Source organism: Takifugu rubripes, chromosome 3, assembly GCF_901000725.2.
Source record: "Takifugu rubripes chromosome 3, fTakRub1.2, whole genome shotgun sequence".
Classification (NCBI taxonomy): Eukaryota; Metazoa; Chordata; class Actinopteri; order Tetraodontiformes; family Tetraodontidae; genus Takifugu; species Takifugu rubripes.
The window spans coordinates 2,882,683-2,897,914 of record NC_042287.1 but is presented as its reverse complement, the minus strand read 5'-3'; the positions used below and the strand labels follow the sequence as shown (position 1 = coordinate 2,897,914).

General features: G+C 47.8%; 13 non-coding genes across 13 annotated transcripts; all 13 read left to right on the top strand.

Annotated features, from left to right (window-relative positions):
• The first annotated feature begins 4,301 nt into the window (after positions 1 to 4,301).
• LOC115249329 (U1 spliceosomal RNA) lies at positions 4,302 to 4,465 on the top strand. The gene has a single exon (XR_003888031.1). It is a non-coding gene; the product is annotated as a U1 spliceosomal RNA (small nuclear RNA).
• A 683-nt stretch (positions 4,466 to 5,148) lies between these two features.
• LOC115249328 (U1 spliceosomal RNA) lies at positions 5,149 to 5,312 on the top strand. The gene has a single exon (XR_003888030.1). It is a non-coding gene; the product is annotated as a U1 spliceosomal RNA (small nuclear RNA).
• Positions 5,313 to 5,995: 683 nt separating this feature from the next.
• Positions 5,996 to 6,159, top strand: LOC115249327 (U1 spliceosomal RNA). Its single transcript, XR_003888029.1, has one exon. It is a non-coding gene; the product is annotated as a U1 spliceosomal RNA (small nuclear RNA).
• Positions 6,160 to 6,842: 683 nt separating this feature from the next.
• On the top strand, positions 6,843 to 7,006 carry LOC115249326 (U1 spliceosomal RNA). Its single transcript, XR_003888028.1, has one exon. It is a non-coding gene; the product is annotated as a U1 spliceosomal RNA (small nuclear RNA).
• A 683-nt stretch (positions 7,007 to 7,689) lies between these two features.
• Positions 7,690 to 7,853, top strand: LOC115249325 (U1 spliceosomal RNA). Its single transcript, XR_003888027.1, has one exon. It is a non-coding gene; the product is annotated as a U1 spliceosomal RNA (small nuclear RNA).
• A 683-nt stretch (positions 7,854 to 8,536) lies between these two features.
• On the top strand, positions 8,537 to 8,700 carry LOC115249324 (U1 spliceosomal RNA). The gene has a single exon (XR_003888026.1). It is a non-coding gene; the product is annotated as a U1 spliceosomal RNA (small nuclear RNA).
• A 683-nt stretch (positions 8,701 to 9,383) lies between these two features.
• On the top strand, positions 9,384 to 9,547 carry LOC115249323 (U1 spliceosomal RNA). Its single transcript, XR_003888025.1, has one exon. It is a non-coding gene; the product is annotated as a U1 spliceosomal RNA (small nuclear RNA).
• Positions 9,548 to 10,230: 683 nt separating this feature from the next.
• Positions 10,231 to 10,394, top strand: LOC115249322 (U1 spliceosomal RNA). Its single transcript, XR_003888024.1, has one exon. It is a non-coding gene; the product is annotated as a U1 spliceosomal RNA (small nuclear RNA).
• Positions 10,395 to 11,077: 683 nt separating this feature from the next.
• LOC115249321 (U1 spliceosomal RNA) lies at positions 11,078 to 11,241 on the top strand. The gene has a single exon (XR_003888023.1). It is a non-coding gene; the product is annotated as a U1 spliceosomal RNA (small nuclear RNA).
• A 683-nt stretch (positions 11,242 to 11,924) lies between these two features.
• LOC115249320 (U1 spliceosomal RNA) lies at positions 11,925 to 12,088 on the top strand. Its single transcript, XR_003888022.1, has one exon. It is a non-coding gene; the product is annotated as a U1 spliceosomal RNA (small nuclear RNA).
• A 683-nt stretch (positions 12,089 to 12,771) lies between these two features.
• LOC115249319 (U1 spliceosomal RNA) lies at positions 12,772 to 12,935 on the top strand. Its single transcript, XR_003888021.1, has one exon. It is a non-coding gene; the product is annotated as a U1 spliceosomal RNA (small nuclear RNA).
• A 683-nt stretch (positions 12,936 to 13,618) lies between these two features.
• On the top strand, positions 13,619 to 13,782 carry LOC115249318 (U1 spliceosomal RNA). Its single transcript, XR_003888020.1, has one exon. It is a non-coding gene; the product is annotated as a U1 spliceosomal RNA (small nuclear RNA).
• Positions 13,783 to 14,465: 683 nt separating this feature from the next.
• LOC115249317 (U1 spliceosomal RNA) lies at positions 14,466 to 14,629 on the top strand. The gene has a single exon (XR_003888019.1). It is a non-coding gene; the product is annotated as a U1 spliceosomal RNA (small nuclear RNA).
• Positions 14,630 to 15,232: the final 603 nt, after the last annotated feature.

The window sequence follows — 15,232 nt, the reverse complement described above, 5'->3', positions numbered from 1 at the left end:
TCTAGGAAGCATTTCATGAACCGTTTTCTCTACCAACAACAAATTGTAACTTGGTTGATAACCTGCAGCCTTCTTTGCTGCCTGATCTGCAGCCTCATTACCTTTTCCCTCTAAAGAGTTCTCCTTGCTGTGACCTTTGCATTTTACAACTGCGACCTCCGCTGGCTCCATGAGTGCCTGTGTCAGTTGCCTCATCTCTACTTCATGTTTTATAGGTGAGCCTGATGCTGTGTTAAACCCTGCCATATTTATCCCTTCATGTGTGTGTGTGTTATGTGTGGTGCAGTTAAAATCTTGTCCATCCTGGTCTGTCTAAGTGAGGTCATGGTGAATGCTGCTGAGCTGACCAGTGATACCACGCTATGTGTTGTAAGTACCGTCAGAGCGTGACCCATCACTAAATGTAACACTGCCTGGTACCTCCGGGTAGTTGTGATATGGGCAGTCCCTTTGCCAATGACCATACCCTTTGCAGGCATGACACTGATCTCGGCCTAAGTACCCGCCTATCAAGCCGTATCCCTGCCCGCCGTGTCTCCCACACATGCCTCCCCTTGGACTGACCCAATACGGGTTTATCGGAGCAAAATCTTGTTGCGGACATAACTGATCTGGCTGCACCTGCCGAGGAAACTGCTGAACCATCTGTTTCTCTTCCTTTTGTTTATCATTAAGCTTTTTCAGTGCTTCATCTAACTGAATTTTTAGGAGCTGTTCCTGCGCTGTCATCACCTCCTCTTTCTTTCCCTGTTGTTTAACTTTAAATGTGTTGATATGGTGTGAAAGATGTCTCTCCCAGACATCCGCCGTACTGCCTGGAAGGTCAGGATTTCCTTCCATAGCTTCTTTTACTGATTGTGGAAGTCCTAAAATTATGGCCTGACGGAACAAAGTGGTGTGTAGATTATCTGAGCCAGGATGGCACCCTGTGGCACACATCCATTCCTCTTTACACCTCGTAAGGAACCCATGTGCCGACTCACTTTCCTCCCACTTAAATCTTAGATTCTGCATTGCTCCTGGAGATATTGGAAATACCTGTCTCATAGCTTCACCAACCCTGGTTGCACAAGGTCCAAAACGTGCAGCATTAGGTCTGTCTTTAATGCCTGCTGCTACTTCAACTTTATCCAAATCCCAGAGAGAGACTTGTCTCCCTAGAATTCCTCTAAAGTCTCCCATCGCCAGCTGCATGCTCTGTGTTAAACTAAAAAGTCTGGACATCCACTTGCCGCCTCCCTCTGCGGGTGGGGGCATCTTATCCACTAAACAATTGATGTCTGTAATTGCAAATGGAACATATACCGGTTCCTGTCCTCCTCTTTTCTGTATCAGAGGGGCCTGGAACTGTGGCATTCCTGAAACGGGCCCCTTACTCCGCGTGTGTATTTGTATTTGACCCGCCTCCTCATTATTTATGGCCCCTGTCAACGGTTCACCTCTATACTCGCACTCACTCTCCTCCCATAATTCTAATTCACAATTCCCCATACTTGAACCCTGATCCTTTTCATATAATTCTGTCTGAGGATGAACATGCTCCGGAAGCTCCAATTCCCCAATAAATGTAGCTGGAATTTTGTATGTATCTATCTTATTCTCACTGTCCTCTTTATCACCGCTATAAATCAATCTTGCCTTCTCCTCCCTGCGGTCAGCCCTGGCAAATCCTCCTGAGGGATCAACTCTTTTTACTTGTTTTATTTGATTGCTAAGTGTTTTAAAGATATTTAATGTAGATTTTGACTATCCTGTTTTTTAAATGTAGTTTGTTGGGAGAGTTTAGAGCGAACCACCTGAGCTTCCTCTCTAAATTCATTGTTTCCTAACTTATCTCCAACCTCTTTCTGTCTCTGTTTGATCCTTCTAACCTGTCTCCAAAGTTCACACACTGTCTCACGTAAGTCCTGCAGTTCTTCATCTCTGTCCACACCTAACTGACCACTGTTATTAGTCAAAACTGGCAATTGATATGGGGGTGGGGAAATAGTAGTAGGTAATGATGGGTAAAGAGTGGTGTTAAGTGTCAATGTCTGATTTAAATCTTCTAATGGAGGCTTCTCAACATTAGGCACTCGTGTGACCCCCCCAGATCTGCAATAGTGCACCGCTGCACATGCCACAGCCACAACATGTATCCTTCGACGCCTATCTTCTAACTCCTTACCCTGTTTCTGCCATGCTTTCCCTGCTATAAACCCTAATTTTGGATTATCAAGATGCTCTTGTAATATAGTATGAATTTCTGACTCCCACTTACACAATGCTTCAGTTAAGTTAACCTTCACCTCTGGAGAAGGAAGAATCTTTTGCTTCTGAGCATCCTTCCACAACTTTTTTATTGCATCCAATTCTCTTTTCCTGTCCCGTTCTTTCATGCCACTCACCACCTGATCAAGAGTCCACTTCCACTGTTCTTCCACAGACCGAGGATAGGGAGAACATTCTCCCTGATCCCTACACGCTTTTCCACAATCCAGTTCCATCTTTAACTATGCTCCCAAGTGAGATTGAATGTGAATGACTCCAGCGGTCAACTCAATGCCTCAGTGAAACAAGCTTCTAGATCAAACGTCTTTGATCCGGTTCCACTCTGGGGGTTAATTCCCAAGGACAAAGAGCCTTTTAATTCACGTTCACTCTGGCACTTTTCCACCCCACACAAAAACACAAATCTCGGGCGTCGGGAGTGTCCGTCCCGTCAACTGCGCTCCGAGTCCCAACCCAAATCTTTTTCATATACAGTGCACTGTATACAGCAATACAGCACTGTACTAGTTACGGTTTACTCTAACCGTCTATTCCCTGTTTTCTCAACAGCACTTCCGGACTCTAACCGTCTATTTTCCGGACTCTAACCGTAATTCCTAACGGACTCTAACCGTAATTCTTAACGGACTCTAACCGTACTTATTTACAGACTCTAACCGTACTTATTTCAGTCGTTTCAATATTTGTATCTGGAATTTATAACTAGGACACTTCAATTGACAGTGACGACAAATTTTTGGAAATAGCCAATCTGCAGAGCTTGATTAAACAGGTGTCTGCTTACCTTTTTATTAGGGATCCCTTGTCGTCAGTTGTCCTCCGAAGTGACCGTTGTTGAATTCTTTGCCTCAAATGACTTCTCTCTTCATCACGTCGGGGTCACCAAATTGTTGGATCGCAATACCTCCTGTATGTAGCTGCCGATCCGCGTGTTCGTTGAATGAAGACTTCGAGAAGTAAAGTATCAATTTCAAAATGTATTTAACAATAGAATCAATTCCAGATACAAATATTACAGAGCTCCGGGCCAGTTCATAACCCTAGCAACAACAAAGTTAATTGTCAGGGCACGAAGTCTGACAAGCTAACTATCCCTTGGCCCAGTCCTTTATAGTCACACACATGCAAATTCACAATGTCCATGCAATCCACTCCAGATCCCCTGCTGAGATGTCCTCGTCCTCTTCCTCCAGTCCCTTTGGTGTTGGTAGAGTTCTTCTCTTCCATTGTTTTCCCAGGCCAGATCCCATTCTTCATGCAAATGTGATCATCATCAACCCCCCTGATGTCCTGTTTACAATGAGTGTTTGACACCCCCTGCCTGACTGGCTCCTGAGATAACAGTAGATCAAACAACAATCCTGCAAATGTCTCTGTTCTTAATTACATTTAGTCTACCTTGCCTAACTTCTAAGGGAAGACAGGAACATATGGTGAAACACATAACAACAAGATAAAGACAATTCTCAACAAAGCGTAGTGCCGTCAAACGCAACTTGGCGCCGATGGCAAAATCTGTGTTTTATGGGTGTCTTTCCTGCTCGGAGTGGGAAGCGTGCAATGCAATAGTGCCCAACAGCCCATTTACTTCCACTCCAGGCCATGGGGTGGCAGTAACTGTAAAGGACAGCAAGACTAAACAAAGAAAGTGGACATGGTTGTTAACAGGGTTAGGAGAGACACGTGCGTGTTGTCCTTTTTGTACCTTCTTGCGCGAAAGGCATCTTGTTAAACACAGCGCGTGTGCTTGAACGGTTCCATTTGTTTGAAAAATAACAGGCATAGAATGGACATTTCAGCTTTATTCTGGAGAGGGAACGCGCCAGGGTGTGATTGTAAAGAGTCAAATGTCACCGAGTAAAGCATAACCTGAATTTGGAGAAAATGTATCGCATAGCATCAACATGTTGCTAATCTGTGACTATTGAAGCGTACTTGAGCTGTGGTACTTTGGAGGCTTTGACTGCCAGCACCGTCAGCAAGAAGCCAGTTGGCAAGGACTGCGGGCTCAACTGTGAGGCCAGCAACTCATACTTACCTGGCAGGGGAGACACCATGATCAGGAAGGTGGTTCACCCAGGGCGAGGCTCTGCCATTGCACTGAGGCAGTACTGACCCTTGCGAATTCCCCAAATGTGGGAATCTCGACTGCATAATTTCTGTTAGTGGGGGACTGCGTACGCGCTCTCCCCTGATATTTTGTCCAATAAAATGTTTAGTGTTACACAGGATGCATGTGTTTGCTTGGCACCGGCTTCAATGCAAACAGCAGTGCATTGTCAAAGCAGCCGAGCGCGAGCGTTCCGTGCGTCTGTATGTAAGCGTAGTGCCGTCAAACGCAACTTGGCGCCGATGGCAAAATCTGTGTTTTATGGGTGTCTTTCCTGCTCGGAGTGGGAAGCGTGCAATGCAATAGTGCCCAACAGCCCATTTACTTCCACTCCAGGCCATGGGGTGGCAGTAACTGTAAAGGACAGCAAGACTAAACAAAGAAAGTGGACATGGTTGTTAACAGGGTTAGGAGAGACACGTGCGTGTTGTCCTTTTTGTACCTTCTTGCGCGAAAGGCATCTTGTTAAACACAGCGCGTGTGCTTGAACGGTTCCATTTGTTTGAAAAATAACGGGCATAGAATGGACATTTCAGCTTTATTCTGGAGAGGGAACGTGCCAGGGTGTGATTGTAAAGAGTCAAATGTCACCGAGTAAAGCATAACCTGAATTTGGAGAAAATGCATCGCATAGCATCAACATGTTGCTAATCTGTGACTATTGAAGCGTACTTGAGCTGTGGTACTTTGGAGGCTTTGACTGCCAGCACCGTCAGCAAGAAGCCAGTTGGCAAGGACTGCGGGCTCAACTGTGAGGCCAGCAACTCATACTTACCTGGCAGGGGAGACACCATGATCAGGAAGGTGGTTCACCCAGGGCGAGGCTCTGCCATTGCACTGAGGCAGTACTGACCCTTGCGAATTCCCCAAATGTGGGAATCTCGACTGCATAATTTCTGTTAGTGGGGGACTGCGTACGCGCTCTCCCCTGATATTTTGTCCAATAAAATGTTTAGTGTTACACAGGATGCATGTGTTTGCTTGGCACCGGCTTCAATGCAAACAGCAGTGCATTGTCAAAGCAGCCGAGCGCGAGCGTTCCGTGCGTCTGTATGTAAGCGTAGTGCCGTCAAACGCAACTTGGCGCCGATGGCAAAATCTGTGTTTTATGGGTGTCTTTCCTGCTCGGAGTGGGAAGCGTGCAATGCAATAGTGCCCAACAGACCATTTACTTCCACTCCAGGCCATGGGGTGGCAGTAACTGTAAAGGACAGCAAGACTAAACAAAGAAAGTGGACATGGTTGTTAACAGGGTTAGGAGAGACACGTGCGTGTTGTCCTTTTTGTACCTTCTTGCGCGAAAGGCATCTTGTTAAACACAGCGCGTGTGCTTGAACGGTTCCATTTGTTTGAAAAATAACGGGCATAGAATGGACATTTCAGCTTTATTCTGGAGAGGGAACGTGCCAGGGTGTGATTGTAAAGAGTCAAATGTCACCGAGTAAAGCATAACCTGAATTTGGAGAAAATGCATCGCATAGCATCAACATGTTGCTAATCTGTGACTATTGAAGCGTACTTGAGCTGTGGTACTTTGGAGGCTTTGACTGCCAGCACCGTCAGCAAGAAGCCAGTTGGCAAGGACTGCGGGCTCAACTGTGAGGCCAGCAACTCATACTTACCTGGCAGGGGAGACACCATGATCAGGAAGGTGGTTCACCCAGGGCGAGGCTCTGCCATTGCACTGAGGCAGTACTGACCCTTGCGAATTCCCCAAATGTGGGAATCTCGACTGCATAATTTCTGTTAGTGGGGGACTGCGTACGCGCTCTCCCCTGATATTTTGTCCAATAAAATGTTTAGTGTTACACAGGATGCATGTGTTTGCTTGGCACCGGCTTCAATGCAAACAGCAGTGCATTGTCAAAGCAGCCGAGCGCGAGCGTTCCGTGCGTCTGTATGTAAGCGTAGTGCCGTCAAACGCAACTTGGCGCCGATGGCAAAATCTGTGTTTTATGGGTGTCTTTCCTGCTCGGAGTGGGAAGCGTGCAATGCAATAGTGCCCAACAGCCCATTTACTTCCACTCCAGGCCATGGGGTGGCAGTAACTGTAAAGGACAGCAAGACTAAACAAAGAAAGTGGACATGGTTGTTAACAGGGTTAGGAGAGACACGTGCGTGTTGTCCTTTTTGTACCTTCTTGCGCGAAAGGCATCTTGTTAAACACAGCGCGTGTGCTTGAACGGTTCCATTTGTTTGAAAAATAACGGGCATAGAATGGACATTTCAGCTTTATTCTGGAGAGGGAACGTGCCAGGGTGTGATTGTAAAGAGTCAAATGTCACCGAGTAAAGCATAACCTGAATTTGGAGAAAATGCATCGCATAGCATCAACATGTTGCTAATCTGTGACTATTGAAGCGTACTTGAGCTGTGGTACTTTGGAGGCTTTGACTGCCAGCACCGTCAGCAAGAAGCCAGTTGGCAAGGACTGCGGGCTCAACTGTGAGGCCAGCAACTCATACTTACCTGGCAGGGGAGACACCATGATCAGGAAGGTGGTTCACCCAGGGCGAGGCTCTGCCATTGCACTGAGGCAGTACTGACCCTTGCGAATTCCCCAAATGTGGGAATCTCGACTGCATAATTTCTGTTAGTGGGGGACTGCGTACGCGCTCTCCCCTGATATTTTGTCCAATAAAATGTTTAGTGTTACACAGGATGCATGTGTTTGCTTGGCACCGGCTTCAATGCAAACAGCAGTGCATTGTCAAAGCAGCCGAGCGCGAGCGTTCCGTGCGTCTGTATGTAAGCGTAGTGCCGTCAAACGCAACTTGGCGCCGATGGCAAAATCTGTGTTTTATGGGTGTCTTTCCTGCTCGGAGTGGGAAGCGTGCAATGCAATAGTGCCCAACAGCCCATTTACTTCCACTCCAGGCCATGGGGTGGCAGTAACTGTAAAGGACAGCAAGACTAAACAAAGAAAGTGGACATGGTTGTTAACAGGGTTAGGAGAGACACGTGCGTGTTGTCCTTTTTGTACCTTCTTGCGCGAAAGGCATCTTGTTAAACACAGCGCGTGTGCTTGAACGGTTCCATTTGTTTGAAAAATAACGGGCATAGAATGGACATTTCAGCTTTATTCTGGAGAGGGAACGTGCCAGGGTGTGATTGTAAAGAGTCAAATGTCACCGAGTAAAGCATAACCTGAATCTGGAGAAAATGTATCGCATAGCATCAACATGTTGCTAATCTGTGACTATTGAAGCGTACTTGAGCTGTGGTACTTTGGAGGCTTTGACTGCCAGCACCGTCAGCAAGAAGCCAGTTGGCAAGGACTGCGGGCTCAACTGTGAGGCCAGCAACTCATACTTACCTGGCAGGGGAGACACCATGATCAGGAAGGTGGTTCACCCAGGGCGAGGCTCTGCCATTGCACTGAGGCAGTACTGACCCTTGCGAATTCCCCAAATGTGGGAATCTCGACTGCATAATTTCTGTTAGTGGGGGACTGCGTACGCGCTCTCCCCTGATATTTTGTCCAATAAAATGTTTAGTGTTACACAGGATGCATGTGTTTGCTTGGCACCGGCTTCAATGCAAACAGCAGTGCATTGTCAAAGCAGCCGAGCGCGAGCGTTCCGTGCGTCTGTATGTAAGCGTAGTGCCGTCAAACGCAACTTGGCGCCGATGGCAAAATCTGTGTTTTATGGGTGTCTTTCCTGCTCGGAGTGGGAAGCGTGCAATGCAATAGTGCCCAACAGCCCATTTACTTCCACTCCAGGCCATGGGGTGGCAGTAACTGTAAAGGACAGCAAGACTAAACAAAGAAAGTGGACATGGTTGTTAACAGGGTTAGGAGAGACACGTGCGTGTTGTCCTTTTTGTACCTTCTTGCGCGAAAGGCATCTTCTTAAACACAGCGCGTGTGTTTGAACGGTTCCATTTGTTTGAAAAATAACGGGCATAGAATGGACATTTCAGCTTTATTCTGGAGAGGGAACGTGCCAGGGTGTGATTGTAAAGAGTCAAATGTCACCGAGTAAAGCATAACCTGAATTTGGAGAAAATGCATCGCATAGCATCAACATGTTGCTAATCTGTGACTATTGAAGCGTACTTGAGCTGTGGTACTTTGGAGGCTTTGACTGCCAGCACCGTCAGCAAGAAGCCAGTTGGCAAGGACTGCGGGCTCAACTGTGAGGCCAGCAACTCATACTTACCTGGCAGGGGAGACACCATGATCAGGAAGGTGGTTCACCCAGGGCGAGGCTCTGCCATTGCACTGAGGCAGTACTGACCCTTGCGAATTCCCCAAATGTGGGAATCTCGACTGCATAATTTCTGTTAGTGGGGGACTGCGTACGCGCTCTCCCCTGATATTTTGTCCAATAAAATGTTTAGTGTTACACAGGATGCATGTGTTTGCTTGGCACCGGCTTCAATGCAAACAGCAGTGCATTGTCAAAGCAGCCGAGCGCGAGCGTTCCGTGCGTCTGTATGTAAGCGTAGTGCCGTCAAACGCAACTTGGCGCCGATGGCAAAATCTGTGTTTTATGGGTGTCTTTCCTGCTCGGAGTGGGAAGCGTGCAATGCAATAGTGCCCAACAGCCCATTTACTTCCACTCCAGGCCATGGGGTGGCAGTAACTGTAAAGGACAGCAAGACTAAACAAAGAAAGTGGACATGGTTGTTAACAGGGTTAGGAGAGACACGTGCGTGTTGTCCTTTTTGTACCTTCTTGCGCGAAAGGCATCTTGTTAAACACAGCGCGTGTGCTTGAACGGTTCCATTTGTTTGAAAAATAACGGGCATAGAATGGACATTTCAGCTTTATTCTGGAGAGGGAACGTGCCAGGGTGTGATTGTAAAGAGTCAAATGTCACCGAGTAAAGCATAACCTGAATTTGGAGAAAATGCATCGCATAGCATCAACATGTTGCTAATCTGTGACTATTGAAGCGTACTTGAGCTGTGGTACTTTGGAGGCTTTGACTGCCAGCACCGTCAGCAAGAAGCCAGTTGGCAAGGACTGCGGGCTCAACTGTGAGGCCAGCAACTCATACTTACCTGGCAGGGGAGACACCATGATCAGGAAGGTGGTTCACCCAGGGCGAGGCTCTGCCATTGCACTGAGGCAGTACTGACCCTTGCGAATTCCCCAAATGTGGGAATCTCGACTGCATAATTTCTGTTAGTGGGGGACTGCGTACGCGCTCTCCCCTGATATTTTGTCCAATAAAATGTTTAGTGTTACACAGGATGCATGTGTTTGCTTGGCACCGGCTTCAATGCAAACAGCAGTGCATTGTCAAAGCAGCCGAGCGCGAGCGTTCCGTGCGTCTGTATGTAAGCGTAGTGCCGTCAAACGCAACTTGGCGCCGATGGCAAAATCTGTGTTTTATGGGTGTCTTTCCTGCTCGGAGTGGGAAGCGTGCAATGCAATAGTGCCCAACAGCCCATTTACTTCCACTCCAGGACATGGGGTGGCAGTAACTGTAAAGGACAGCAAGACTAAACAAAGAAAGTGGACATGGTTGTTAACAGGGTTAGGAGAGACACGTGCGTGTTGTCCTTTTTGTACCTTCTTGCGCGAAAGGCATCTTGTTAAACACAGCGCGTGTGCTTGAACGGTTCCATTTGTTTGAAAAATAACAGGCATAGAATGGACATTTCAGCTTTATTCTGGAGAGGGAACGCGCCAGGGTGTGATTGTAAAGAGTCAAATGTCACCGAGTAAAGCATAACCTGAATTTGGAGAAAATGTATCGCATAGCATCAACATGTTGCTAATCTGTGACTATTGAAGCGTACTTGAGCTGTGGTACTTTGGAGGCTTTGACTGCCAGCACCGTCAGCAAGAAGCCAGTTGGCAAGGACTGCGGGCTCAACTGTGAGGCCAGCAACTCATACTTACCTGGCAGGGGAGACACCATGATCAGGAAGGTGGTTCACCCAGGGCGAGGCTCTGCCATTGCACTGAGGCAGTACTGACCCTTGCGAATTCCCCAAATGTGGGAATCTCGACTGCATAATTTCTGTTAGTGGGGGACTGCGTACGCGCTCTCCCCTGATATTTTGTCCAATAAAATGTTTAGTGTTACACAGGATGCATGTGTTTGCTTGGCACCGGCTTCAATGCAAACAGCAGTGCATTGTCAAAGCAGCCGAGCGCGAGCGTTCCGTGCGTCTGTATGTAAGCGTAGTGCCGTCAAACGCAACTTGGCGCCGATGGCAAAATCTGTGTTTTATGGGTGTCTTTCCTGCTCGGAGTGGGAAGCGTGCAATGCAATAGTGCCCAACAGCCCATTTACTTCCACTCCAGGCCATGGGGTGGCAGTAACTGTAAAGGACAGCAAGACTAAACAAAGAAAGTGGACATGGTTGTTAACAGGGTTAGGAGAGACACGTGCGTGTTGTCCTTTTTGTACCTTCTTGCGCGAAAGGCATCTTGTTAAACACAGCGCGTGTGCTTGAACGGTTCCATTTGTTTGAAAAATAACGGGCATAGAATGGACATTTCAGCTTTATTCTGGAGAGGGAACGTGCCAGGGTGTGATTGTAAAGAGTCAAATGTCACCGAGTAAAGCATAACCTGAATTTGGAGAAAATGCATCGCATAGCATCAACATGTTGCTAATCTGTGACTATTGAAGCGTACTTGAGCTGTGGTACTTTGGAGGCTTTGACTGCCAGCACCGTCAGCAAGAAGCCAGTTGGCAAGGACTGCGGGCTCAACTGTGAGGCCAGCAACTCATACTTACCTGGCAGGGGAGACACCATGATCAGGAAGGTGGTTCACCCAGGGCGAGGCTCTGCCATTGCACTGAGGCAGTACTGACCCTTGCGAATTCCCCAAATGTGGGAATCTCGACTGCATAATTTCTGTTAGTGGGGGACTGCGTACGCGCTCTCCCCTGATATTTTGTCCAATAAAATGTTTAGTGTTACACAGGATGCATGTGTTTGCTTGGCACCGGCTTCAATGCAAACAGCAGTGCATTGTCAAAGCAGCCGAGCGCGAGCGTTCCGTGCGTCTGTATGTAAGCGTAGTGCCGTCAAACGCAACTTGGCGCCGATGGCAAAATCTGTGTTTTATGGGTGTCTTTCCTGCTCGGAGTGGGAAGCGTGCAATGCAATAGTGCCCAACAGCCCATTTACTTCCACTCCAGGCCATGGGGTGGCAGTAACTGTAAAGGACAGCAAGACTAAACAAAGAAAGTGGACATGGTTGTTAACAGGGTTAGGAGAGACACGTGCGTGTTGTCCTTTTTGTACCTTCTTGCGCGAAAGGCATCTTGTTAAACACAGCGCGTGTGCTTGAACGGTTCCATTTGTTTGAAAAATAACGGGCATAGAATGGACATTTCAGCTTTATTCTGGAGAGGGAACGTGCCAGGGTGTGATTGTAAAGAGTCAAATGTCACCGAGTAAAGCATAACCTGAATTTGGAGAAAATGCATCGCATAGCATCAACATGTTGCTAATCTGTGACTATTGAAGCGTACTTGAGCTGTGGTACTTTGGAGGCTTTGACTGCCAGCACCGTCAGCAAGAAGCCAGTTGGCAAGGACTGCGGGCTCAACTGTGAGGCCAGCAACTCATACTTACCTGGCAGGGGAGACACCATGATCAGGAAGGTGGTTCACCCAGGGCGAGGCTCTGCCATTGCACTGAGGCAGTACTGACCCTTGCGAATTCCCCAAATGTGGGAATCTCGACTGCATAATTTCTGTTAGTGGGGGACTGCGTACGCGCTCTCCCCTGATATTTTGTCCAATAAAATGTTTAGTGTTACACAGGATGCATGTGTTTGCTTGGCACCGGCTTCAATGCAAACAGCAGTGCATTGTCAAAGCAGCCGAGCGCGAGCGTTCCGTGCGTCTGTATGTAAGCGTAGTGCCGTCAAACGCAACTTGGCGCCGATGGCAAAATCTGTGTTTTATGGGTGTCTTTCCTGCTCGGAGTGGGAAGCGTGCAATGCAATAGTGCCCAACAGCCCATTTACTTCCACTCCAGGCCATGGGGTGGCAGTAACTGTAAAGGACAGCAAGACTAAACAAAGAAAGTGGACATGGTTGTTAACAGGGTTAGGAGAGACACGTGCGTGTTGTCCTTTTTGTACCTTCTTGCGCGAAAGGCATCTTGTTAAACACAGCGCGTGTGCTTGAACGGTTCCATTTGTTTGAAAAATAACGGGCATAGAATGGACATTTCAGCTTTATTCTGGAGAGGGAACGTGCCAGGGTGTGATTGTAAAGAGTCAAATGTCACCGAGTAAAGCATAACCTGAATTTGGAGAAAATGCATCGCATAGCATCAACATGTTGCTAATCTGTGACTATTGAAGCGTACTTGAGCTGTGGTACTTTGGAGGCTTTGACTGCCAGCACCGTCAGCAAGAAGCCAGTTGGCAAGGACTGCGGGCTCAACTGTGAGGCCAGCAACTCATACTTACCTGGCAGGGGAGACACCATGATCAGGAAGGTGGTTCACCCAGGGCGAGGCTCTGCCATTGCACTGAGGCAGTACTGACCCTTGCGAATTCCCCAAATGTGGGAATCTCGACTGCATAATTTCTGTTAGTGGGGGACTGCGTACGCGCTCTCCCCTGATATTTTGTCCAATAAAATGTTTAGTGTTACACAGGATGCATGTGTTTGCTTGGCACCGGCTTCAATGCAAACAGCAGTGCATTGTCAAAGCAGCCGAGCGCGAGCGTTCCGTGCGTCTGTATGTAAGCGTAGTGCCGTCAAACGCAACTTGGCGCCGATGGCAAAATCTGTGTTTTATGGGTGTCTTTCCTGCTCGGAGTGGGAAGCGTGCAATGCAATAGTGCCCAACAGCCCATTTACTTCCACTCCAGGCCATGGGGTGGCAGTAACTGTAAAGGACAGCAAGACTAAACAAAGAAAGTGGACATGGTTGTTAACAGGGTTAGGAGAGACACGTGCGTGTTGTCCTTTTTGTACCTTCTTGCGCGAAAGGCATCTTGTTAAACACAGCGCGTGTGCTTGAACGGTTCCATTTGTTTGAAAAATAACGGGCATAGAATGGACATTTCAGCTTTATTCTGGAGAGGGAACGTGCCAGGGTGTGATTGTAAAGAGTCAAATGTCACCGAGTAAAGCATAACCTGAATTTGGAGAAAATGCATCGCATAGCATCAACATGTTGCTAATCTGTGACTATTGAAGCGTACTTGAGCTGTGGTACTTTGGAGGCTTTGACTGCCAGCACCGTCAGCAAGAAGCCAGTTGGCAAGGACTGCGGGCTCAACTGTGAGGCCAGCAACTCATACTTACCTGGCAGGGGAGACACCATGATCAGGAAGGTGGTTCACCCAGGGCGAGGCTCTGCCATTGCACTGAGGCAGTACTGACCCTTGCGAATTCCCCAAATGTGGGAATCTCGACTGCATAATTTCTGTTAGTGGGGGACTGCGTACGCGCTCTCCCCTGATATTTTGTCCAATAAAATGTTTAGTGTTACACAGGATGCATGTGTTTGCTTGGCACCGGCTTCAATGCAAACAGCAGTGCATTGTCAAAGCAGCCGAGCGCGAGCGTTCCGTGCGTCTGTATGTAAGCGTAGTGCCGTCAAACGCAACTTGGCGCCGATGGCAAAATCTGTGTTTTATGGGTGTCTTTCCTGCTCGGAGTGGGAAGCGTGCAATGCAATAGTGCCCAACAGCCCATTTACTTCCACTCCAGGCCATGGGGTGGCAGTAACTGTAAAGGACAGCAAGACTAAACAAAGAAAGTGGACATGGTTGTTAACAGGGTTAGGAGAGACACGTGCGTGTTGTCCTTTTTGTACCTTCTTGCGCGAAAGGCATCTTGTTAAACACAGCGCGTGTGCTTGAACGGTTCCATTTGTTTGAAAAATAACGGGCATAGAATGGACATTTCAGCTTTATTCTGGAGAGGGAACGTGCCAGGGTGTGATTGTAAAGAGTCAAATGTCACCGAGTAAAGCATAACCTGAATTTGGAGAAAATGCATCGCATAGCATCAACATGTTGCTAATCTGTGACTATTGAAGCGTACTTGAGCTGTGGTACTTTGGAGGCTTTGACTGCCAGCACCGTCAGCAAGAAGCCAGTTGGCAAGGACTGCGGGCTCAACTGTGAGGCCAGCAACTCATACTTACCTGGCAGGGGAGACACCATGATCAGGAAGGTGGTTCACCCAGGGCGAGGCTCTGCCATTGCACTGAGGCAGTACTGACCCTTGCGAATTCCCCAAATGTGGGAATCTCGACTGCATAATTTCTGTTAGTGGGGGACTGCGTACGCGCTCTCCCCTGATATTTTGTCCAATAAAATGTTTAGTGTTACACAGGATGCATGTGTTTGCTTGGCACCGGCTTCAATGCAAACAGCAGTGCATTGTCAAAGCAGCCGAGCGCGAGCGTTCCGTGCGTCTGTATGTAAGCGTAGTGCCGTCAAACGCAACTTGGCGCCGATGGCAAAATCTGTGTTTTATGGGTGTCTTTCCTGCTCGGAGTGGGAAGCGTGCAATGCAATAGTGCCCAACAGCCCATTTACTTCCACTCCAGGCCATGGGGTGGCAGTAACTGTAAAGGACAGCAAGACTAAACAAAGAAAGTGGACATGGTTGTTAACAGGGTTAGGAGAGACACGTGCGTGTTGTCCTTTTTGTACCTTCTTGCGCGAAAGGCATCTTGTTAAACACAGCGCGTGTGCTTGAACGGTTCCATTTGTTTGAAAAATAACGGGCATAGAATGGACATTTCAGCTTTATTCTGGAGAGGGAACGTGCCAGGGTGTGATTGTAAAGAGTCAAATGTCACCGAGTAAAGCATAACCTGAATTTGGAGAAAATGCATCGCATAGCATCAACATGTTGCTAATCTGTGACTATTGAAGCGTACTTGAGCTGTGGTACT